A 19,990-nucleotide genomic window follows, 5' to 3' on the forward strand; every position below is an offset into this window, starting at 1 on the left:
AAGGGCTTGATTCTCAGGGGACAAGTGCTCTGATCTATCTAAAAATCAGGCTTCTTTAAGGTGTCTCAGATTAGGCAACCAGAGGCAAAAGCCATTTTTGAAAATTTTGACCATCATGCATGTGGAAGATACTCCTAAGTAAATAGCAGAAGCCACCATGTTGGTTCTAGTGCTGAGACTACCATGAATCACTCTTGCAAAATGCATCATACAAAACAAATCCTGACCCTGTTGAAGTCTATAGGACCTTTGCTATTGACTTTAGTGTGCCAGGATTTCATCCACATCTGTCTTTATGTGAGGTATTTTCTCTGGTACACATAAAACCATATCATTGTCCCCAAAAAACTATCAACACAGTGTTTGAGCCAAAGTTAAAAAAAAGGAAACATTTAGAGTACAATGAAATACAGTTCACACACACACGGGCAATCAATCATTCAACAAAATATTTATATTATTGTAGGAAAATACACAGAGGGGAAAAGAACTACAAAGAGATTCTAATTATTTGGAGTACTGTTAAATGGACTAGTGAGCCTTATAATTAGAAGCATAATAATCACTTTAAGACAAATAAAAATAATGGTTATTTTGTACTACACGGCATGATAATTGTAACAGTACTTTTCAACTGTTTTTTAGTTATTGATATTAGCTTGTTGTCCTATCAAATTTCAGAATTCTGAAACACACTAAATTATAATCACTGCTGGCCAGACTCAAGATATGCACGAAATAACCAGGGAGGGGAAATAACTTCTGGGGGTGGTGGTAGGGAATGTTAATTGTACAAGACAACTGATCATTCAAGTCCATGTACCTTAATCTGACCCTGGCAACCTACACACATGGATTAACTGTCTCTCTGCCAGCTAATAACCAAACCAGATATTAGTTGGCTTGAGAAAGGTTGCCCAGCACTAAAAGCAATTGTGCTCATGTCCACAGAAATATAGTGACTGAATACAGTAGGAAAATATCATTTCCTAGTACATAACCACAGATGTTAAATTGTATTTCTTCTATTACTTGAATCATAGGCAAAGGATGCTTCATTGAATACGTGAGCTATTGGAATCACTGGTACAGGTACCACTTTCTGATGTTCAAATTCTTATTAGAATTTCATATATGTGCAACATTATATGCCAACACTGAAGCAACAAAGCAGAATAATATTGTATTGCCTCTTGTATTTGACCTGTAACTCAAAGTAGAGATAAATAAATGAACTAGGAATTTACTGACAGTAGAGGAATCTCAGGAGCCCCAGATTAATACTCCTTAATTATTATTCATATCACATCTGCTTTAATATATTCACTCTGTTTTCCCTAAAGAGAAATGCAAAGTTCAGCTACACGCACATATTAGTTGGCTTTCGAAACCCATCAAAACATTGGGAAACACTCAAAGATTATACCATAAACTACTGTTGTAGTTATCACACAAAAAATGCGCACCAGAATAAAGTAATAATTAGTAGTGCATTAAAATGCTTTACTTAATATAGTTGTGATTCTGTGGGATATAATGTAACGTATCAGTATTTTCAAACCTTTATTATTTTTTTATTCCAAAGGTGACAAAAAGTGTGTTAGGTTTACCTCGAGGTAAAAAGATAAGGGGCCAAATTCTCAGCTGTAGACAAGGAATGCTAGACACAGGTGAGGAAGAAAAGCATCAAAGGGTCCTTCTTGATTCCCCCGATCTTGGGGCCAACCTACATATGCCTGGTCATTTCCAAATGGCTCATACAGCATCTGGGGATTGCTAGGGTACAGAGACAGCAGTGCAGTAGAGGAGCACTATGTTAGCTGCCTAAGGCAAAAGATCCTCCAGGGGAAAAGAATACAAACTTTAGGGCCACTTTGTAGAACAGAATAAAGTGGCCAGAGTCCAGGCCACGATAAAGGGCAAACTCTCAATCAGAGGAGCTCAAACTAAAGCTCTTCTCCTGCAATGAGCTCTGCTTGGGTGGATCCCTTGAGCCTGTGCAGAGCTCCCATGACTTCAGAACCAGGGAAACAAGCGTCAAAGCCATCACAAACTTGAAAGGAAATTCAGTCCTTCAAACTGCAGAGGGTATCGGGCCCTCATGCAGCAGAGACTGTACCATGTGCCCTCATGGGCCTACAGATATGGGTGAGAGAGAGTGCCCAGTGTGATCAAGAACTTTACACGTCTATGTTTTATTATAGCCATTAATTTATATGAGGAAAAAAAATCTGATAACTATAAAACATCTTTGCATGTATTGATCACTAAATGATTCTGACTGTAACTTGGAAAAAAAGAGAGATACATCACTTTTTAATGCAATTAAAAATATTAGCAAGAGTTAAATTTTTGCTGAGAGGGCAATTTCAGGCATTGATATTTTAAGCATGACTTTGATTTTCTTAATGCTAGTGGTTAACACACAATTGGCTATAGACCTCACTATTTTAATTAGACTTTTTTTTTTAAACCATCTTCAGCTAGGGAAAGGTAAGCAACTCATTCACAGCAATACTACTGCCTCACTCATTCTGCCATACACAATGATGACACCTGGATACAATCCATAATCTGACCGTTCTCTCTCTCTCTTTTTTTCTTAGCTGAGTGGGGACATCTTAAAATCCACAGGAGCTTTCCTTTTACTTTTCTGACTCAAATGCATTATTCTGCTTTCCCTTACTAACATAAGAAAACAGTGTACCTGCCTTCTGTCACTGGTTGAGCTGGCTTTGTTTTCCCTTCATCTGAATACCATGAATAACTTTGGACATTGCAATACAGATAAAGTTGAGCTAGCTTATATTTTCAATTGTTGTGTAGTGCAGCTACCTGTAATGTCAGCAATGTAAACACAAGCCGGAGATACAATCTGCTTCATTTGTGGAGCTTTAACATACCAGTCTTTCAAATCCACTTCACTAATTTTTCAAACAATAGTATTATTTTTATGGACAGCAAGTACATAACCTGGTAAGAACAGATCTATTCTGACAAGCAAGGCAAATTGTATAATGCTGCCTAAGTGGCAATGAGATTCATTAATTAGGTGGCTGCTTTAGAGTGTTGTTCCCCTGCAGCTATATTCTGCTCCAGAGTGTTTTCAATAGTATTGAATAGATGAAGCAATTACTAAATAAAATCCACTAACTGATGGCTACTGTCAGCTTCCTCTGGCTGCAGTTTCAGAGGGGTTTATGTATTTCCTGGACTATATGACTGAACTTAGAAAAATGAGCGTGAAAGCATTAAAGTCATTCACATTTAGGGTGTGATTTTTAAGAAAAGCCTCTACTTTTGTCAGCACAAAATTGAGGCAGAATAAATTTGCTGTTGCAAATGCTAGCTGGAAGTTATCTAACTGCCTGACTGCACATGCAAACCAGGCTGTCTGATACCTAAAAGCTAGTATTTGTGCTCACTATCAACTGCAGGCACAAAACTACACAAATAGCAACTGGTCCTTCTTTGATTGCAATTGCCTAGTTCGTATCTGTATTTGTGATAACAGCATATGTACACCTGACCTTTAAAAAGAATAACCTTGTGGCCAGCCAAAATGTTCTTGTTTTGTTTCATGTGCTTCTCATCAGTGCACTGTAATGCTGCCACTATTTTATGGTTCCCATAAGGAGACAATATCCTGAGCATGTAAGCAAAAGAAATATAGTACAAATGAGTCTTCATTAATAACAAACATTGTTTCACATTAAAGATGTGTTAACATGCTTTTGTGGCTGTGTGTTGTTTCAGTTATTATGATGTTTATATTGTGCCTCATTGAAGTTGGGAGCAAAAGTAAAACAGTCTTCAGTCAGGAACATTTCACTGAAAGTTTAGGGTATCTGTAATTGTAACCAATCTTCTGCTCCGCATTAAATCTTCAAAGAATGTCAAAGACTGTCTTAAAAACTAGAGATGCTTGACTCTATATAGATGAGGAACAGATGCACCTCTGTAATTTGCCCATAAACATGTAAAAAATGAACCCATCAGCTATCCAGGGATACTTGCATGCAATCTGGCAGACATCCTTTTTCTCATTGTTTTTTTGTTACAGTTTTTAATGTCTCCCGAACCAAGCCAATGCGCAGTGCTGATAAAAAGCTTTTACACCGTTATGTGTTTGTTTTCATAAACTTACTAAACAGAAGAAGAAGTGTCATCTCAGAACTCTTGCCCTTAAATAAAAACGTTAGCCTCAGAACTCAACAGCACCTCTCAGTGTAAACTGGACACACGCAACGTACATTTATTTTCTGAGAAATGGAGATCATCTACCCTAAAAGTTTCCTTTAACGTCACATCAATGGGTTTGCAGAAAAGAAGACTGTATCAGCAATTAAACCAGCTCTCAAATGCAAGAAACACACTTAACTGAGCTCTTCTAGCTATTTTTTTTAAAAGCGTCTCTAGAGTCAGTCTAAGTATTGACCTAATAGTGCAAAAAAAAAAAAAAAAGTGGGGGGTGGGGGCAGGAGACAACCCACAAATCTGAATGACTGTCAGCAAAAGCTTTCAATAAAAAGCCATTTCAAATAAAGGTTCCAAAAAAAATCAGGTTTTGGTCAATCAAATACATTTTAGAGTGCCCAATTTTCAATCTGATTTTCAACCTACACTTTAAGATTAGTAAGCACTTACTAAATAACACATTTACCATGATGAATCCATGTCCCATTGTTCTGACTGATTGCAAACACCTTGCTATGAGGCACAGACACAACCTGTCACTGACATGTTAACGGAAATGGTCAGCAAGATGTAAACTAACCCCTAAGACAAAGTAATCAGCACAGAAATGACGGCTAATGTCTGGACTGTATTCAAAACAAAAATCAGTCACAGGCCTCAGATCCAGGTAAGGCTTTCAAACCTTTGGAAATCCTATTTCCCTTCAGACTAAGGACGCTTCTGTGCTTGATAAAGGCATGCCTGAGCAGGTGATCAGAATGGTATCACTCTGATAGTCTACTAAAAAGTACAAACTGTGCACTGGTTTCTCTAATAAGCCAGAACATTGACACTTGGATTACATGTCTATGAAGTAATCCTTTCATTTCCTCATCTAGAAAGAGCAGAGAGAAAAGAAATAGAAAAACCAGCTCATTTTTAACTAAAGATTTCCAGTTACAAATCATTTAACGGGATGGAGTAAGATGTACATCAGAGGCTGATAACATGTGAGCTCTTACTTTGTTGAACTTTGTTAATGATCTCCTGCCTTGACTACTGCAACTTTCTCTGGTGTGCCTTCCCTGCCCATGGCCATGCCCTACTCATGTCTCCAAAATGTGACTGCTAAAGTCATCTCTCACTGCTACTGCTTCACCTGTGTCAGGCTTCCTGTGTCTTAACACATCAATTCAAACTCCTCATCCTCACTCACAAGGCCCTGCATGCCTCTCTGTGCCCCCTGTGCACACCCACCTAACATTGTTAGGTGTCCAGTTTTTAACCAGAACTCCTGGTCGAAAAGGGACCCTGGTGGCTCCCTGGTGACCAGGCCATTAAAGGTCCACTTGGTGTGGGCCTAGAAGGCTCCCTACCCGGCTCCACATGGCTCCTGGGAAGTGGCCAAAAGGGCCAGCCCACAACATTTTGGCACATGAGGCGGGGAGCTCAAATCATGCCTCCATGTCCCCTCACTTGGGCCAAAAACTTTGAAAGGTTTCAATACTGTCTTCTTCCTATTCTACTCCTCTCATGGTACTGCTCTGCTACCTACCCCAATAAACGAGAGCTAACAACTGAAAATGTCTTGTTTCAAAATTTTAAGTAACACAACTTCCAAATGCCTGAACAGAAAAAGTAACTTTTCTTGTCTGCATAGTAAACACTGGCATTTTTTGAATAATCAAAGTGGTGCTTTCTGTGCCTTCTTGGTGCAAAGATTTGAACTGCTTCCTGAAGGTCCACAGTCTGGGCCAGCTCATGGTCTATTGAGATGGCTGCAAGGCCGACCAGCCTCTTCTGCGTCACTGTGGAGCGTAGATGTGTTTTTATTAACGTCAGTTTGGAGAAGGTGCGTTCTCCACTGGCAACTGTTACAGGAAGTGTTAGAAGTATGCGCAGAGCAACAAAAGCATCTGGAAGAGGGTGGTCATCTTATTTGTGCACATATATTCCAGAACAGCCTATGGAGTTGATCCTGCTGAAATGTATCTTGAAACGGCTTTCAGTCCATCACCTGGATCACTCGCATCAATATCGCGCATGTCATCATGTGTCAACACTGTCTCTAGTGCCCTGCATTGCTAGTGTAGGTCTTCTTCAGGTTTAGGGAGGAGTTTTGGAATATCATACAACATCCCAAATACACTGCTGTGTTCCTTGAGCTGCATGAAATGTTCTTCAACTAACTGTATAGCACAATCTAGCAACTGGTTAAAGAATTCAACTTAGAACTGTTGCTTGGGGTCTCTTATGGGATTATTCCATGCCTCGTAATCGAAATGTTTTCTTCTTCTTCAGTGACTCTTGTATTCTTGAATGGGTGGGAAAATAGCTTCAGTGTGAAGTTCCTCTGCCAACTTCGGTGCATTCTTCAGAATGTTTTGAAATCCCTCATCTGACCGGTAAGACTGTAGGTATGACTTTGCTTTGTCCAGTTGTTCCATTGCTTCAGATTTATCAAGGTCAACACCTTGGAGTTTCTTGCTTACATTTATTTCAAACAGTATGTCATGCCACAACATCTCCCACACCCCAACTCCCTGCCTCAGCCCTGAGTCCCCTCCCACACTCTGAACCTCCTGGCCCCAGCCTGGAGCCCCCTCCTGCATCAGAAACCCATCATCCCCAGCCCTATCCCAGAGCCTGCACCCCCAGCCGGAGCCGTCATCCCGCTTGCACCCCAAACCCCTGCTCTAGCCTCGTTTAAATGAGAGAGTAATGAGGGGGAGGAAGCGAGCAGGGGCAGGGAAAGAGTGTTCAGTTTTCCATGATTAGAAAGTTGGCAACCGTACCCCTAACCATTTCTACGCTCGACAATCCTTGAGCCTTATCCTCTCTTCATCTTTTCCCATTCTCAGTGCCTTCTACCATGCCAACTGAGTCTTCCTGTCCTCATGTATCACGCCAAACAGCCTCTCTCTCCTGCTACAAATCCCTTCGTAAAACTGACCTCTTTCAGATCTTCCTCTGGAGAGGTGCCTTTCCCAAAGGCAGCTAAAAAAAGTCTAAACCCTGCACCGTCCACAGTCGAACATAAAAAAAATAAGAACAGCCATACTGGGTCAGAACAATGGTCCACCTAGCCCAGTTTTCTGACAGTGGCCAGTGCTAGATGTGTCAGAGGGAATGAACAGAACAGGGCAATTATCGAGTGAACTATCCTGTGTTGTCCAGTCTCAGCTCCTGCCAATCAGAGGTTTAGGGACACCCAGAGCATTGGGTTGTGTCCCTGATTATCTTTGCTAATAGTCATTGATGGACTGATCCTTCATGAATGTATCGAATTCTTTTTTGAACCCAGTTATACTTTGGATCTTCACACCACCCCCAGCATGGAGTTCTACAGGCTGCGTGGTGCGAAGAAGTACTTCCTTCTGGTTCTTTTAAACCAGCTGCCTATTAATTTCATTGGGTGATGCCTGGTTTGTGTGTCATGTGAAGGCATAAGTAACACTTCCTTATTCATTTTCTCCACAATATTCATGATTTTATAGACCACTATCATATCCCCCCTTAACCATCACTTTTCTAAGCTGAAGTCTTTTTAATTTCTCCTCACATGGAAGCTGTTCCATGCTCCTAATCATTTGTTTGCCCTTTGTACTAATTCCAATTCTAATATATATCTTTTTTTGAGATAGGGCGACCAGAACTGCATGCAGTATTCAAGTTGTGGGTTTACCCTGGATTTATATAATGGCATTACGATATTTTGTGTCTTGTCTATCACACACATACCCTTCATAATGAAGAAATTAACAATAAAGCCAAATTCAGATCAAGCCTCCTCCCCAGGTCCTGGTATTCCTAGGTTTCCTCTTTCAAACCTACTCAGTTCACACCTTAAATCCTCTCAAGAGAGCCATTCCCAACTCTCTTTGAGGTTACAAGGCACTGAGTCTGTGGGCAACAGCAGAACTTTTGTAACTCTTTCCCAGAAGATGCAACACCTGCTCCCAAGGTGTGGTGTTTCAAGGAATTTCCAGGTCCTCCCTCTTCTGATGTCTTCTGTCTTGTGTGTGTCTTTTTGCGTGCTGTGTTTTTCTTCTCTTATTTAGGCCACACACTTTTCATGAGAGGGAACATCTCTTATCCACATTCTGTAAAGCACAATGTAAATTTACAGCATATCACAATTTTATTCAAGTACTAAGAATTATACAAAGCGACAAAGAGTCCTGTGGCATCTTATAAACTAACAGATGTATTGGAGCATGTGAGTGAATACCCACTTCATCAGATGCAACATTATATAGACAGTTAAGCACCATGACAGAACTGCTCGGATTCCAGGATCACACTTCATTTTTAAAGAAAAGTCAGAACATGTAAAGCCAGCCCCCACAGATGAACTCTTTGTCTCACATATTCAGTGTTAATATTAATAATTACACACAATACTAACTGAATTTCATTGAAATTTAGGAACTGATCAGATGCTGCATTCAAAAGTTATCATGTAATGTGTATGTAGAACTGATAAATGAAATTGTTTTTAATTGCTCACTTTATTAATGTAAGTTCTGTTCACCATTCACTACACTTGCCTGCATTGTAACTTCTGTTCACTGTTTGATTTTGTATTTCATATGACTTGGCATTGTGCCTCTCTCATACAACTTTGTATTAGAAAATTGGTAGAAAACTTTGTATCAGATGTTATAGCCCCTAAAGATAGTATAGTTAAAGTGAAAGAAACATGTGCCTTTTTGCTAGAAGTAGAATAAGATCTTCCCCCCACTCTGTAATCAATTGCCCCATTGACTGAATGAGGTGTGTATGAGTGAGGCTTGGAAGACACCCACCTCCAGACAGCTACAACAGTTGAAGAGGGAATGGAAGCCAGAGCAAAGGACAATACAACTTGTCAAGTGGGCCCAATAAAGAAGAGCAGACATATTGACGACCTCAGGGATTAGAAGCAAGCACCTTCTTTAGAAAACGCCCTCTTTGAGCAGCATTGGGACAACACCCAGAAAAAAAGCAGCACAAAGACCAACGGACACAGACCCAGATTTTGAATCTGGTCTGGATTTGCATAAGAGGGAAGCTGCTATAAATACGAGGTGTCTTGCAGAAGGACCCTGGGTCTCGTCTTGTCACCATCGGAGCATCGATCCGGATCGGCAGAAGCCCGGCTCTACCCCTCCCCCATCTAACTCACCTGGCCAGTGCAGTTAAGGGGAGCAACTAGTTGGTAACAACAGCAAGACGGAGTGTGTGTGTGTGTGTGTGTGTGTGTGTGAATGCATGACTGTAATATATCATATGCATATGATAGAGTATTAATTAATACCTGTATTACTAATAAATGTGGCGTTTTGCCTTAATCCCCCTGAAAAGATCCCGTATAGTACTTTAAGTACAACATGTAGACAGAAGAATGCCATCAAATTAAGTGTAAGAAGGTTCAAGCTTGGCAGATTACTTTTTCTGGTAATTTTTTTTTTAATTCTATTTTTTTTTAATGTTTCATGAAAATATTTTGTATTTCACTGAAAAGAAAAATAAAACCCTCCAGTTTTCAAGATCCCTGTTTTTTTTTTTTAAATTAAAACCTATTTTTTAAACCAAGAACTTAGATTGTACAACAACTCTTTTGGATACAGAGAATCTTTCTGTTATGTGTCTGTACAGAGCCTGTCACCATCCAGCCCTGCTTAGTGAATGGAGCTCCTGGATGCTACAAATCATATTAACAATAAAATTGAACATTTTAATCAATTTTGGTTCACTTTCTAGTATATTGGAAATTTGGATAATTTCAACCAGCTCTAAATAAGGATTATAGAGGTATTTACTTTTTTTGAAAAAAATTAAAATGCCCAGGCTATTTTATTCATGACCTATACTATTCAAATTTCTTAAGAAAATCTTATTGGAATCCTAGCAGAAAAAAATGCAAAACATTAATACATGAGCATCATACTGTAGTATGTAACAGTTACTACTGAAGGGAAAAAGTAACCTAGTCATCAAATCAAACAAACACTCCACTAGTACTTCTGATAATTAATCAGCACTGATATTGGTGGGAGTTGATGCATTTGCACAAGATTAAACTGGCGCCTCCAAAGCACATTTCGAGACTCCAAATGGGAGGAAACAGAGGAGATGGAAGCAGTAGTGAAAACAGTTTAAAATATTTATAAAAAATTCAGAAATTGTAGACTCAGGAAGTGCAATGGGATTAATTCAGGCCTTTAACTGTGCAAATATCATGCAAATATTACCGAGTGTACTACGACGACGACAGTCCCATTGCGTTGAATTGCAGGTTTGGTCCTTTGCATTGACCATTGGTTCTCTTGTAATGCATCTACATCATCTTGTAAACGTGTGAGATTATCCATTGTTAGAATGTCAAAAAGACAGGGAAGGCAAGAACCACATCTCAAGGCCACTCCCATAATTAATATAACAAATATTATTAGTTTCCATTATGGTAGCACCTAAGACTAGCGCTCCACTGCACTAGGCACTGTACAGACACTGAACAAAGAGATGGTCCCTGCCCCCAAAGAACTTACAACCTAAACGTAAGACAAGAGACAAAAGATGGATACAGAGAAATGGAAGACCAAACAGAAACAATGAGACAATATTAGTCACATGATAGGCGTTGGTCTCAGTCCACCAACTGCCTACAACTACTGTCAAGTGATGTTTTTCTTAAGGTGCTCCTCAAGATCTAATTGGAATCTTTTTTACTACGATAAAAAAGACCAAAGCCATCACTATGTCACATTATCCACCTCTTTATCCTAAAGTTAAAGGAAATATCTGAGTCATGAAGGACATCCTTGCACTGACTCCTTTCCAACCACACTAGTTAAAGAGAATCTCCTCATACTAAAATAGAGAAGCTGTCCCAAATCCATACTTGATGGCTTGTTCAAAAGGAAAATGTTTGTAACAAGTAGTATTTTCCCCTCACTCACTTCTGTGTCCATGCAGATGAAAAAGTAAGTTTCAAAAGTATTTGATTTGGTTTGTATTTTGTTAAAAGGTGTAATTAAAGGGGACAAGACAAAAGCGAACTTATGATATAGAAATGCACCATTTTCTTCAAGTTTCTCATCAATTCAAAAACTCTACTGTGTTTCTTAACACAGTTATGGTACTCTGCATTAACCAGTGCCCCAACGATAGCATGCAAAGCACCCATCCTTACCAAGCCACTTTCTACTGTCCACTTTCTCTTCCATTCCTATGTGGAAGCAAGGTACTGACATTTGCAGGACTCTGAACTCTCAGGTGACAGGAGGCAGGCAGGCAGGCAGGCAGGCAAATTCAGAATGTAAGGCCACAAGAGACCATTAGATCATCAAGTATGACCTGCTGAATAGGTGACAGGCCATTAAATTTCACCCAGACTCCTGTACGGAGCTCAATAACTTACGCCTGGCAAAAGCATAACTTCCAGAAATATATGCAGGCTTGGTCTGAAGATTTAGAGAATCCACCACTTCCCTTGGTAGTTTATTCCAGTAGTTAATCACCCATACTGTAAAAAAAAAAAAAAAAGTGCCTAATTTCAGTTTCTGACTTCAGCTTCCAGCCATTGGTTCTTGTTATAACTTCCTCCGTTAGACTGAAGAGTGGAGAGACACAGCAAGCAGCAACATGGTATGTGAACCTGAACTCAGAGGCTAGATACAGTTTTATGATAATGAGCTTCTTACATCTTACTTCATCACGATGGCTTCTTTGCAAACTTTACTAACTGACTGCACGAAATGTAAAACAAATCATGTCACCCACAGTTGCAATGCAGCCACCTCTGGAGCGAAATGTGGCAGCAGCTTACCAGCACAATAATAGGTTAGGTCTGGAAATGAGGAATACCATATGCAGTTGAAACACCAGAGGGCATTTAGGTCTGCAAAATATACTGAAACATTACTAGTAAATCAAATTAGAGTATGACAGTGCAACCCCTTTATACTTGTAAACATAGCCATAGGATTCCTTTTAAAATTAAATGCTCATTAAAGACCCATGTTTTTTTTTCAATAAACACTGGTAGCAAGAATATTGGTTTTATGCCTCATTTGGAAAATGGCACCTCCAACGTTGGTTCAGTGGTTTAATTAGATGTATTAGCCCTGTGTCCCTTTCACAACAGATTTAGTATTTACATAGGTCTAAACCCTCTGGGCCTTACACAGCAAATCTCCCACTGGAATTAATGGGACAAATGAGCTGAAAGTTTTGCCTGCCTGAGGAATAGTCGCTTACCATTTTCCCCAGCCATTCCCTATGGTCACTCATGGCATAAGGCAGTGGTCCCCAACCTTTTTGTGACCAGTAGCATATTCATGTTTTCAGAAGAGTACGGCGGGCGCCAACAATTTTTCAAGGCTTGTTTTGTATTTGTACATTAAATAATGCAAACATCATCATATTTAATATTACATAATATATGAATCCAGAGAGAAGAGAGAAGCCGGAGAGAAGTCACAAGGACAGAGAACACCAGTGCTCGCAGCCCCAGAGTACTCTGTCCCCAGCAGGCACGGGGCAGCGGCTTCTCTCCCCTGCTAGGCACTAGGCAGGTGCACATAAATGCCCTGGCGGGTGCCATGGCACCCACAGGCACCGCTTTGGGGACCACTGGCATAAGTACTCTGTGTGCTACTGGAGATGGGCAAATGTATCAAACAAGCTGAATATAAACCCTGTTCCTTCTGCTCCACAAATGCAGGTCTGTAGTATTTTAGCTGCAGTCCTATAGCTATCAGTAGTAATAGGTCCTATAGTTTGTCTGGGTGTCCATTAGTGGAGGGCAACATCATGTTCCAAAGCAGCTTATATCTGTTTGCATTATTATTTATCATTTCTATTGCAGTAGTACCAAAGGATCAGAGTCCCATTGCACTGGGCACTGTACAAACACAGTCCCTTTCTCAATGAATTTACAATAGAAAAAAACAACAAACAGGCAAAGGGGGTTTCACCATAGAGCTGCAAAAGACACAGGCTTGCCAGTAGGTTGATAAAACACCTGAGATAAAGTAGTATAATCAATAAGAATAATGTAGATTGAAAAACTATTGAGTATGACATGATCAATTCATACCACAGTAAACTAGTAGAACCGAACATCTGCAGCTACAATAAGCTAATTTAACGATACTTCATCAAGTGCTCACACTTTCAACTACTGTTGTTCATGCTACAATGAAGCCTGTGTAAAAATATGTCATGTGTCAATATGGCATTGTGGAGAAAAGAAAAGACCCACACATCATTAAAATTTTAAGTAAGCCTTCATTAAATAAAATACACCAAATTAGCTCCTTCAGAAGAATTTAATTAGTCAATATATGCAGGTTGAATTCACAATATGCCATTGTTATTTTGTGAAGCCATTCGTTTTCTTAAAGATGTGCCATAAAAAGGATTTAAAAAAAAAAAAAAAAAACACACTCTAGTAAAACACCACAATTCTTTTACGAAAAAGACAAAGTATCCCTTTTAGACCATGCAAACATCTCAAAACATTTCCATATGAAAACATTTTTCATTGGTACTGTGTATTGAATGCTGCCTTATTAAGTTGATTTCAACCATGTTAGCCATCTTCATTAAAAAGGTCAGGGATAAGATTCCACTTTTTGAAGTAAAAAAAAAAAAAAAAAAAGTCAACAGCTCCAAAGCAAAGGAGGGACAACAGATTCTTAAATAGAAAAGAGGAATTACCAGCTACCTAGCTTGAACTGAAACCTTGGGAAGCCCCATCCACAGTTTCAGTCATTACAAATCATGATAATTATGTGAGTTTGCAAGACCATATATAAAATTGCAATACCTATGAGGAACTGCAATGCTGCAATGTCCACAATACAAAAATATTGCCAGCTCATTTTGACCGGCTTCAGGCTACTTGTAACAGAGAGAGGAGATGAATCAATAAAATGTTATCAGTAAAACAGTTTGATTCCTGCACCGTTAAGTGCATGGCCACTTCTATATCTCAATCCCCTCCGGTCAATATAATTTTACACAGTTACCCAGTTCTCAGCAGTGAAATGATACTGGTGGATGTTTCAGAAATTCTAAAGCACTTATTTCTACATGGGGGAAGAGAAAAAACAGAATACAATTTATTTTTTTTTTATTATTTTGGTTCAGAACCACAGATCTTTAGCACAATCTTAAATGCTAATAGTTCTCTGCCCCAGCTCTGGTAAATCAAGTTATTCTGAAAAGGTTCACTAGGACTAATCCTGCATGATTTACTCTCTCTGCCCCCAACTTCAACAGGAGATTTGGGTGAGTAAAGCAAGCAAGGTTTGGATTTGATCTTTCACTGCATGTAAAGATGAGTCTTATAATAAGGGTTAGTCTCTGCCCACTTTACTCAATCACTTCTTAAGAAAAGGAGAAAATGCTGTTGAGTAAGGCTAACAGAACTTGGCCCTCTCACAAGGATTTAAGAAACACAAAATAATACTGACATAGACAAACTCTAAAGTGAATCTAATATTCCATCATATATGCATGTAATTCCTCATGCATACCCTTAATTTCCAGCTTCCCATCTGAGCATGTAATATAATAATTCCTACGATTAATCACACATCTCTAAAGAGTTGCATTTCCTGGATAAATAAAACAGCAAATATACCTCCAAACACAGGAAGACATCATTGTCATTGCTAACCAACTACAGCACTCCAGAGGCAGGTAAAGTTCACAAGGAAGCTCATTTTAGACACAAATCCACTTTCTTTGATTTAATTTGATAATGGCTTAATAAATGAGTATAATCTTATTAAGGACCCAAACCTGCTCTGACTGAAGTGAAAGGCAAATCTCCAACAGACTTTTATGGGAGAAGGACTGAGCCCCAACACCTGTTCAAGGTGAAAAATATTTCAGCTTTTTCATTTTGTCCCCATTTTCATCCAATTATCTCTCATCTATTTTCTTCTGCTAGTCAGCACCCTGCACAGGACCCAAGAGGCTAAGATAACAGCTGATCCCACAGCCATTAAAAGACAAAAGGCATTTGCTATGCGTATTTGCTGTAGTGCAATAACTCCTACTCGTACACTCAATTCCAATTAATCAAGGATTATGTCGCTAACAAAATTTCACTAACACCAAGATCAAGCTACTTATTCACCCTCTACCTCATAGTAAATCTGTTCTGAAAAGTTTCATTTACAAATATTTTAAGATTATTTTAAAGATGTGCAAAGCCTATAGAATTTATGCATGGTATTTTTTTCTCCCTCTGCTATACCTTTACACTAGGAAACACGTATAGCTACATTGTTGGAATAAAATTCTAGCGTAATGGTTAACACATAATCATGATGGGCTTTTTTCTGTTGAAAAAACAAAAAACGAAACAGATTTATATGATACAATCCAAGCTGTTCTAACATGTTTGGGTTTTTATGTGACAGAGATTGGTTTTACAACTTTCCCCTAAATAGGTTATCATTTTAGCATTGTAAAACATTAAACATATTTAAATAGCAAAACAGTAGTGCTTATCACATGTCCTATATCACCGGTCTGCACTGTTCACCCACAACAAACCAGGATGAAGAATGCAGTATATCATACTAGAAGATCAAATTTATCAAAATACAAACAAATCAGTCCCTTTAAAAAAAAAAAAAAAAACTTCAGAAATCAAGTAATTTGCTATGGGAAGGTTAGAGCTTCCCGAATAGAGATTCCATTGAGATAAGTAGTTTTAGATTACCACCACAATATATTCAGAAATAAATAGATAAGCCTTTTGCTCTGCAACACTAGCTGATACTGCAAGACTGGAACTAAGTCTTAGAAAGCAGAGTGAACTGTTAAAAAGCATTCCCCCCGCCCCTGATCTGTCTGCTTTTGTTTTGTAATCAAAACCATCAACTGAACCACATTTCTATATCGCATGAGGGATTATCACAATGACAAATATTCTGACCTGATAACACTTTTTAATTGTAAAATTTTGGTCAGCTTTGTACTTGAGCTGGGAGAAAAAATGATTTTTTCACTACACTGATAGAGCTGAAAAGCAATAAGGGAACACCAAGATAACCTCAAGTCTGGGCTGTCTTTCTGATATAATACAAGTCCATTAAAGTAAGAAAACAATGTGATTAGATACTTGTGCTGGGGAAGAAAGATACAGTTAGTTTTACTCCATCTGTTAAAATTCCTGAAGCCTGGTTTTCACTTCACTTGCATATGCGGATTAAGCAGCACCTACTTAGATTCACCTTCAGGCTGGAAGGAGTCCAGTTTTCACTATCATTACTAATGCCTCTAGCCACGGTTTGTGTGTTTTCACTAACAGTATTTCTCTCCTCGTTCACCAGAGTTGGATTTTCTTTCAGACTGGTGGGGAACCCAGGTAACAGGCGAGTAGGTCACAGCAGCATCCATGCCCAGCTAATGAGAATGTGCAAAATTTTGCTATGAGCCCACAGATTCCAAGACTAAAAGGCACCATTGTGGTCATCTAGTCTGACCTCCTGTACAACAGACCATAGAACTGCCCCAAAACAATTTCAAGAGAGCAGATATTTTACAAAAACATCCATTCTTGATTTAGAAATTGCTAGTGATGGAGAAACCACCACAACCCTTGGTAAATTGTTCCAGTGGTTAATTACCCTCACTGTTAAAATAGGTATGCCTTATTTCTAGCCTGAATTTGTCTAGCTTCACCTTCCAGCCACTGAATCATGTTATACCTTTCTCTGCAGCACTGAAGAACCCATTATAAAATTGTAAATACCTACATGGGGAACAACTAAGTGTGATCAAGTCACCCCTTGACCTTCTCTTTGTTAAACTAAATAGACTGAGCTCCTTGAGTATCACCATAAGGCATGTTTTCTAATCCTTTCAACTTTCTGGTGGCTCTTCTCTGAACCCTCTCCAACGTATCAACATTCTTCTCGAACTATGGACATCAGAACTGGATGCAATATTCCAGCAGCGATTGTGCTACTGCCAAAGACGGAGGCAAAATAACCTCTCCACTTCTACTTGAGATTCTCCTGTTTACTAATCCAAGGATACGTTCACCCTTTTGGCCACAGCACTGCACTGGAAGCTCATGTTCAGAGGATTATCCATCATTATCCTCAAATCTTTTTCAGTCACTGCTTCCCAGAATAGAGTCCCCCATCCTGTAAGTATGGCCTACATTCTTCGTTCCTAGATGTATAATTTATATTTACCCATATTAAAACACATACTGTTGCTCAGTTTACAAAGCAATCCAGATCACTCTACATCACTCTTTATTATAAACCACTCACTCAATTTCTGTGTTTTCTGCAAACTTTATCAGTAATGATTTTATGTTTTCTTCCAAGTCAGTGATAAAAATGTTAAATGGGCCAAGAACAATCCCTGCAGCACTCCACTAGAAAGATAGAGGCTCAATGATAATTCCCTGTTTACAGTTACATTTGGAGATCTAGCAGTTAGACAGTTTTTAATCCATTTAATATGTTCCAAGTTAATTTTATATTGATCTAGCTTTTTATTCAAAATGTAAATGTATTACCAAGTCAAATGTCTTACAGAAGTCTGAGTATATTACATCAACGCTATTACTTTTATCAACCAAACTTGTAATCTCATCCCCAAAAAATCAAGAGCAATTCCAATTCCTCTTTTGTTACCCAAGCTCCTAGCATTGGTGTATAGGCAATTAAAGCATTTCTTCTCTTCATGTCCGTTGGTTCCCTGACTAATTTTTTTCTCAACATCTTGATTCTGTGCTAAATGAATGCTCATTTCTACACCCTTTTTACCCTCCTCTTTTGTTATTGGGTTAACATCCTTCTGACTACCCAAGCCGGCCTGTTCCTGAGGAGACTGGCGCCTCTTCTACTGAGGTGGAAGCCACCCAGATTATACAGCCCCCTCTACCTATGGCAGGTGGACCAATGTTCCACAAAACCAAAACTCTACAGTACTTACCTAGCCAGAGGGTCTCTTCCAGAATCTTCTGTCTTCTAGCTTCCTGTGTTCGCAATACAGGAAGGATCTCAGACAAGATCATTCGGACATTATTCTTCTTCAGCATGCTTCTGAGGTCATCTGTTATTTGTGAGCTATCCCACGATGCCATATCATTAGTGCTGATTATGAACCATCACCAATGGAGACTTGCCCACTGATGTCAGAAGTCTATCCAATCTTAGAATGACATCTCATGTCTTGGCGCTGGAGCTTGGTACACTCTAAAATAAATTAGCCAGCACTCTTGCAAGTGCACAAAAGAATGTGGCCTTACAGCACACACAGAAATCAGGAAAATGGCCTTTGCTGTATCGAATCAGCAATGCTGGTAACCATGCTGCCTTCTATCAGATACTAAGAGGAAGAACTGTTAGTCATGCCAACTTAGCATAGAGGAACTATTAGGACAAAATACCAGCAGGAATATTATAGTCCAAATTTTCCATGTATGTAAAGTGACTTAATTCCACTGACAGCAGGAACTACACTGATTTACATCACCTGAGAATCTGGCCTTATAATTTCAAATTTTTATTTTTGTTTTAAATTAACAGAGTGATCTAGCATTGAGATGTTTCAGGAAACCAAGTTTTGGGAGGGCTCTTGGATGAGTTTTGGAGTGAAGAGGGAAGGGCAGTGAGCCATTTGTAATTTTGACAGTCTGTTGGATGAGATAATTCTGAAGATTATGAGAAAAGGAAGCATAAAAGGAAGCCCTTTAAAATACATTTGAACCACATTTACAGCAGGTTCCAATGCATATATGATCATATCAAAGATGCAAGAGGAACAACGGTTGTTCTTGGGCAAATTAAGCCTGTGAACTGAAAGTTTTGCAATAAATCCCTCCCTCCTTCAAACACAGAGAGGAAAAAATCTCTCTTGAAAAACATTCTTAATGAATTTCTTCGTCCAATCTGGTTGTATATAATGAAAAATCATCAGCATACGTGCTATCAATAGTAATGAGTCATACTTGGGGCCAACACAAAGGTCACAGTTTGCTCGATTTTTTTTTTTCCTAATTGCAATGGCTAGTGCTTCCACAAAATTGCCAAAAAATGGAACTGCCATTGGGCAAAAAAGGGGAATTTGAAATACAACTATGTCATGTGTCAAGCCAAACGGGCCAAAGTCTTGTCACCAACTGATGATTCTTCAGTGAGCTCTGTGACATGTGTGGCTGGTTACAGCCCAGTTACTAATTGCCCATATCTCAGACTGCCACTGATATTGGCATTCGTTTTTGAAGTTCGCAGCAGAGCAGTCAAGAAACAAGTGCCCAATTCAGCCCCCAGAAACATGCATGCATCTCCTACCATGCCTGTATATGTGAGAGACAAAATAAGTAAAAAAAAAAGTTTAGTACACACAAAACTTTTAAATGATCAACACAACTACAGCCTGCGGGTAACAGGGTTCATTGGCAGGGCACGGCAAGAAATACTGCACAACCATTTTTCATGCTGCTCCTGTTGTGTAATGGCTTAGTCTAAAACCCACTGAAGTCAATGGGAGTCTTTCCGTCGGCTTCAACATGTTTTGGATCACACCCGATAGATAGGGCAATTCATTTACTAGTCCCGTAAGTTTGACACATTTCATAAGCACTTAAAATAAGTGATTAAAAATTATACCCAAAGAAGAATTTAAGCCAAATTGCCTTGTCACTCAAATGCGCAGGCTCATTCCATCCATTGTTAGCATCCAACAACAAACAGGTAACATGAGCATTTAAGTCCCCTCCTTCCAATATATTAATCTTTAAATTGTCCTCAAAGGCTTCTCTAATTTTAAGGGCATTAAATTT

The 19,990-nt window shown here is 39.1% G+C and overlaps 1 protein-coding gene across 2 annotated transcripts in view; it reads right to left on the reverse strand.

Annotated features, from left to right (window-relative positions):
• Positions 1-19,990, reverse strand: part of CDH4 (cadherin 4) — a 706,159-nt gene that overhangs the window by 664,615 nt on the left and 21,554 nt on the right. The window lies entirely within an intron of this gene.

Source organism: Chelonoidis abingdonii, chromosome 14 (assembly GCF_003597395.2).
Source record: "Chelonoidis abingdonii isolate Lonesome George chromosome 14, CheloAbing_2.0, whole genome shotgun sequence".
NCBI lineage: Eukaryota > Metazoa > Chordata > Testudines > Testudinidae > Chelonoidis > Chelonoidis abingdonii.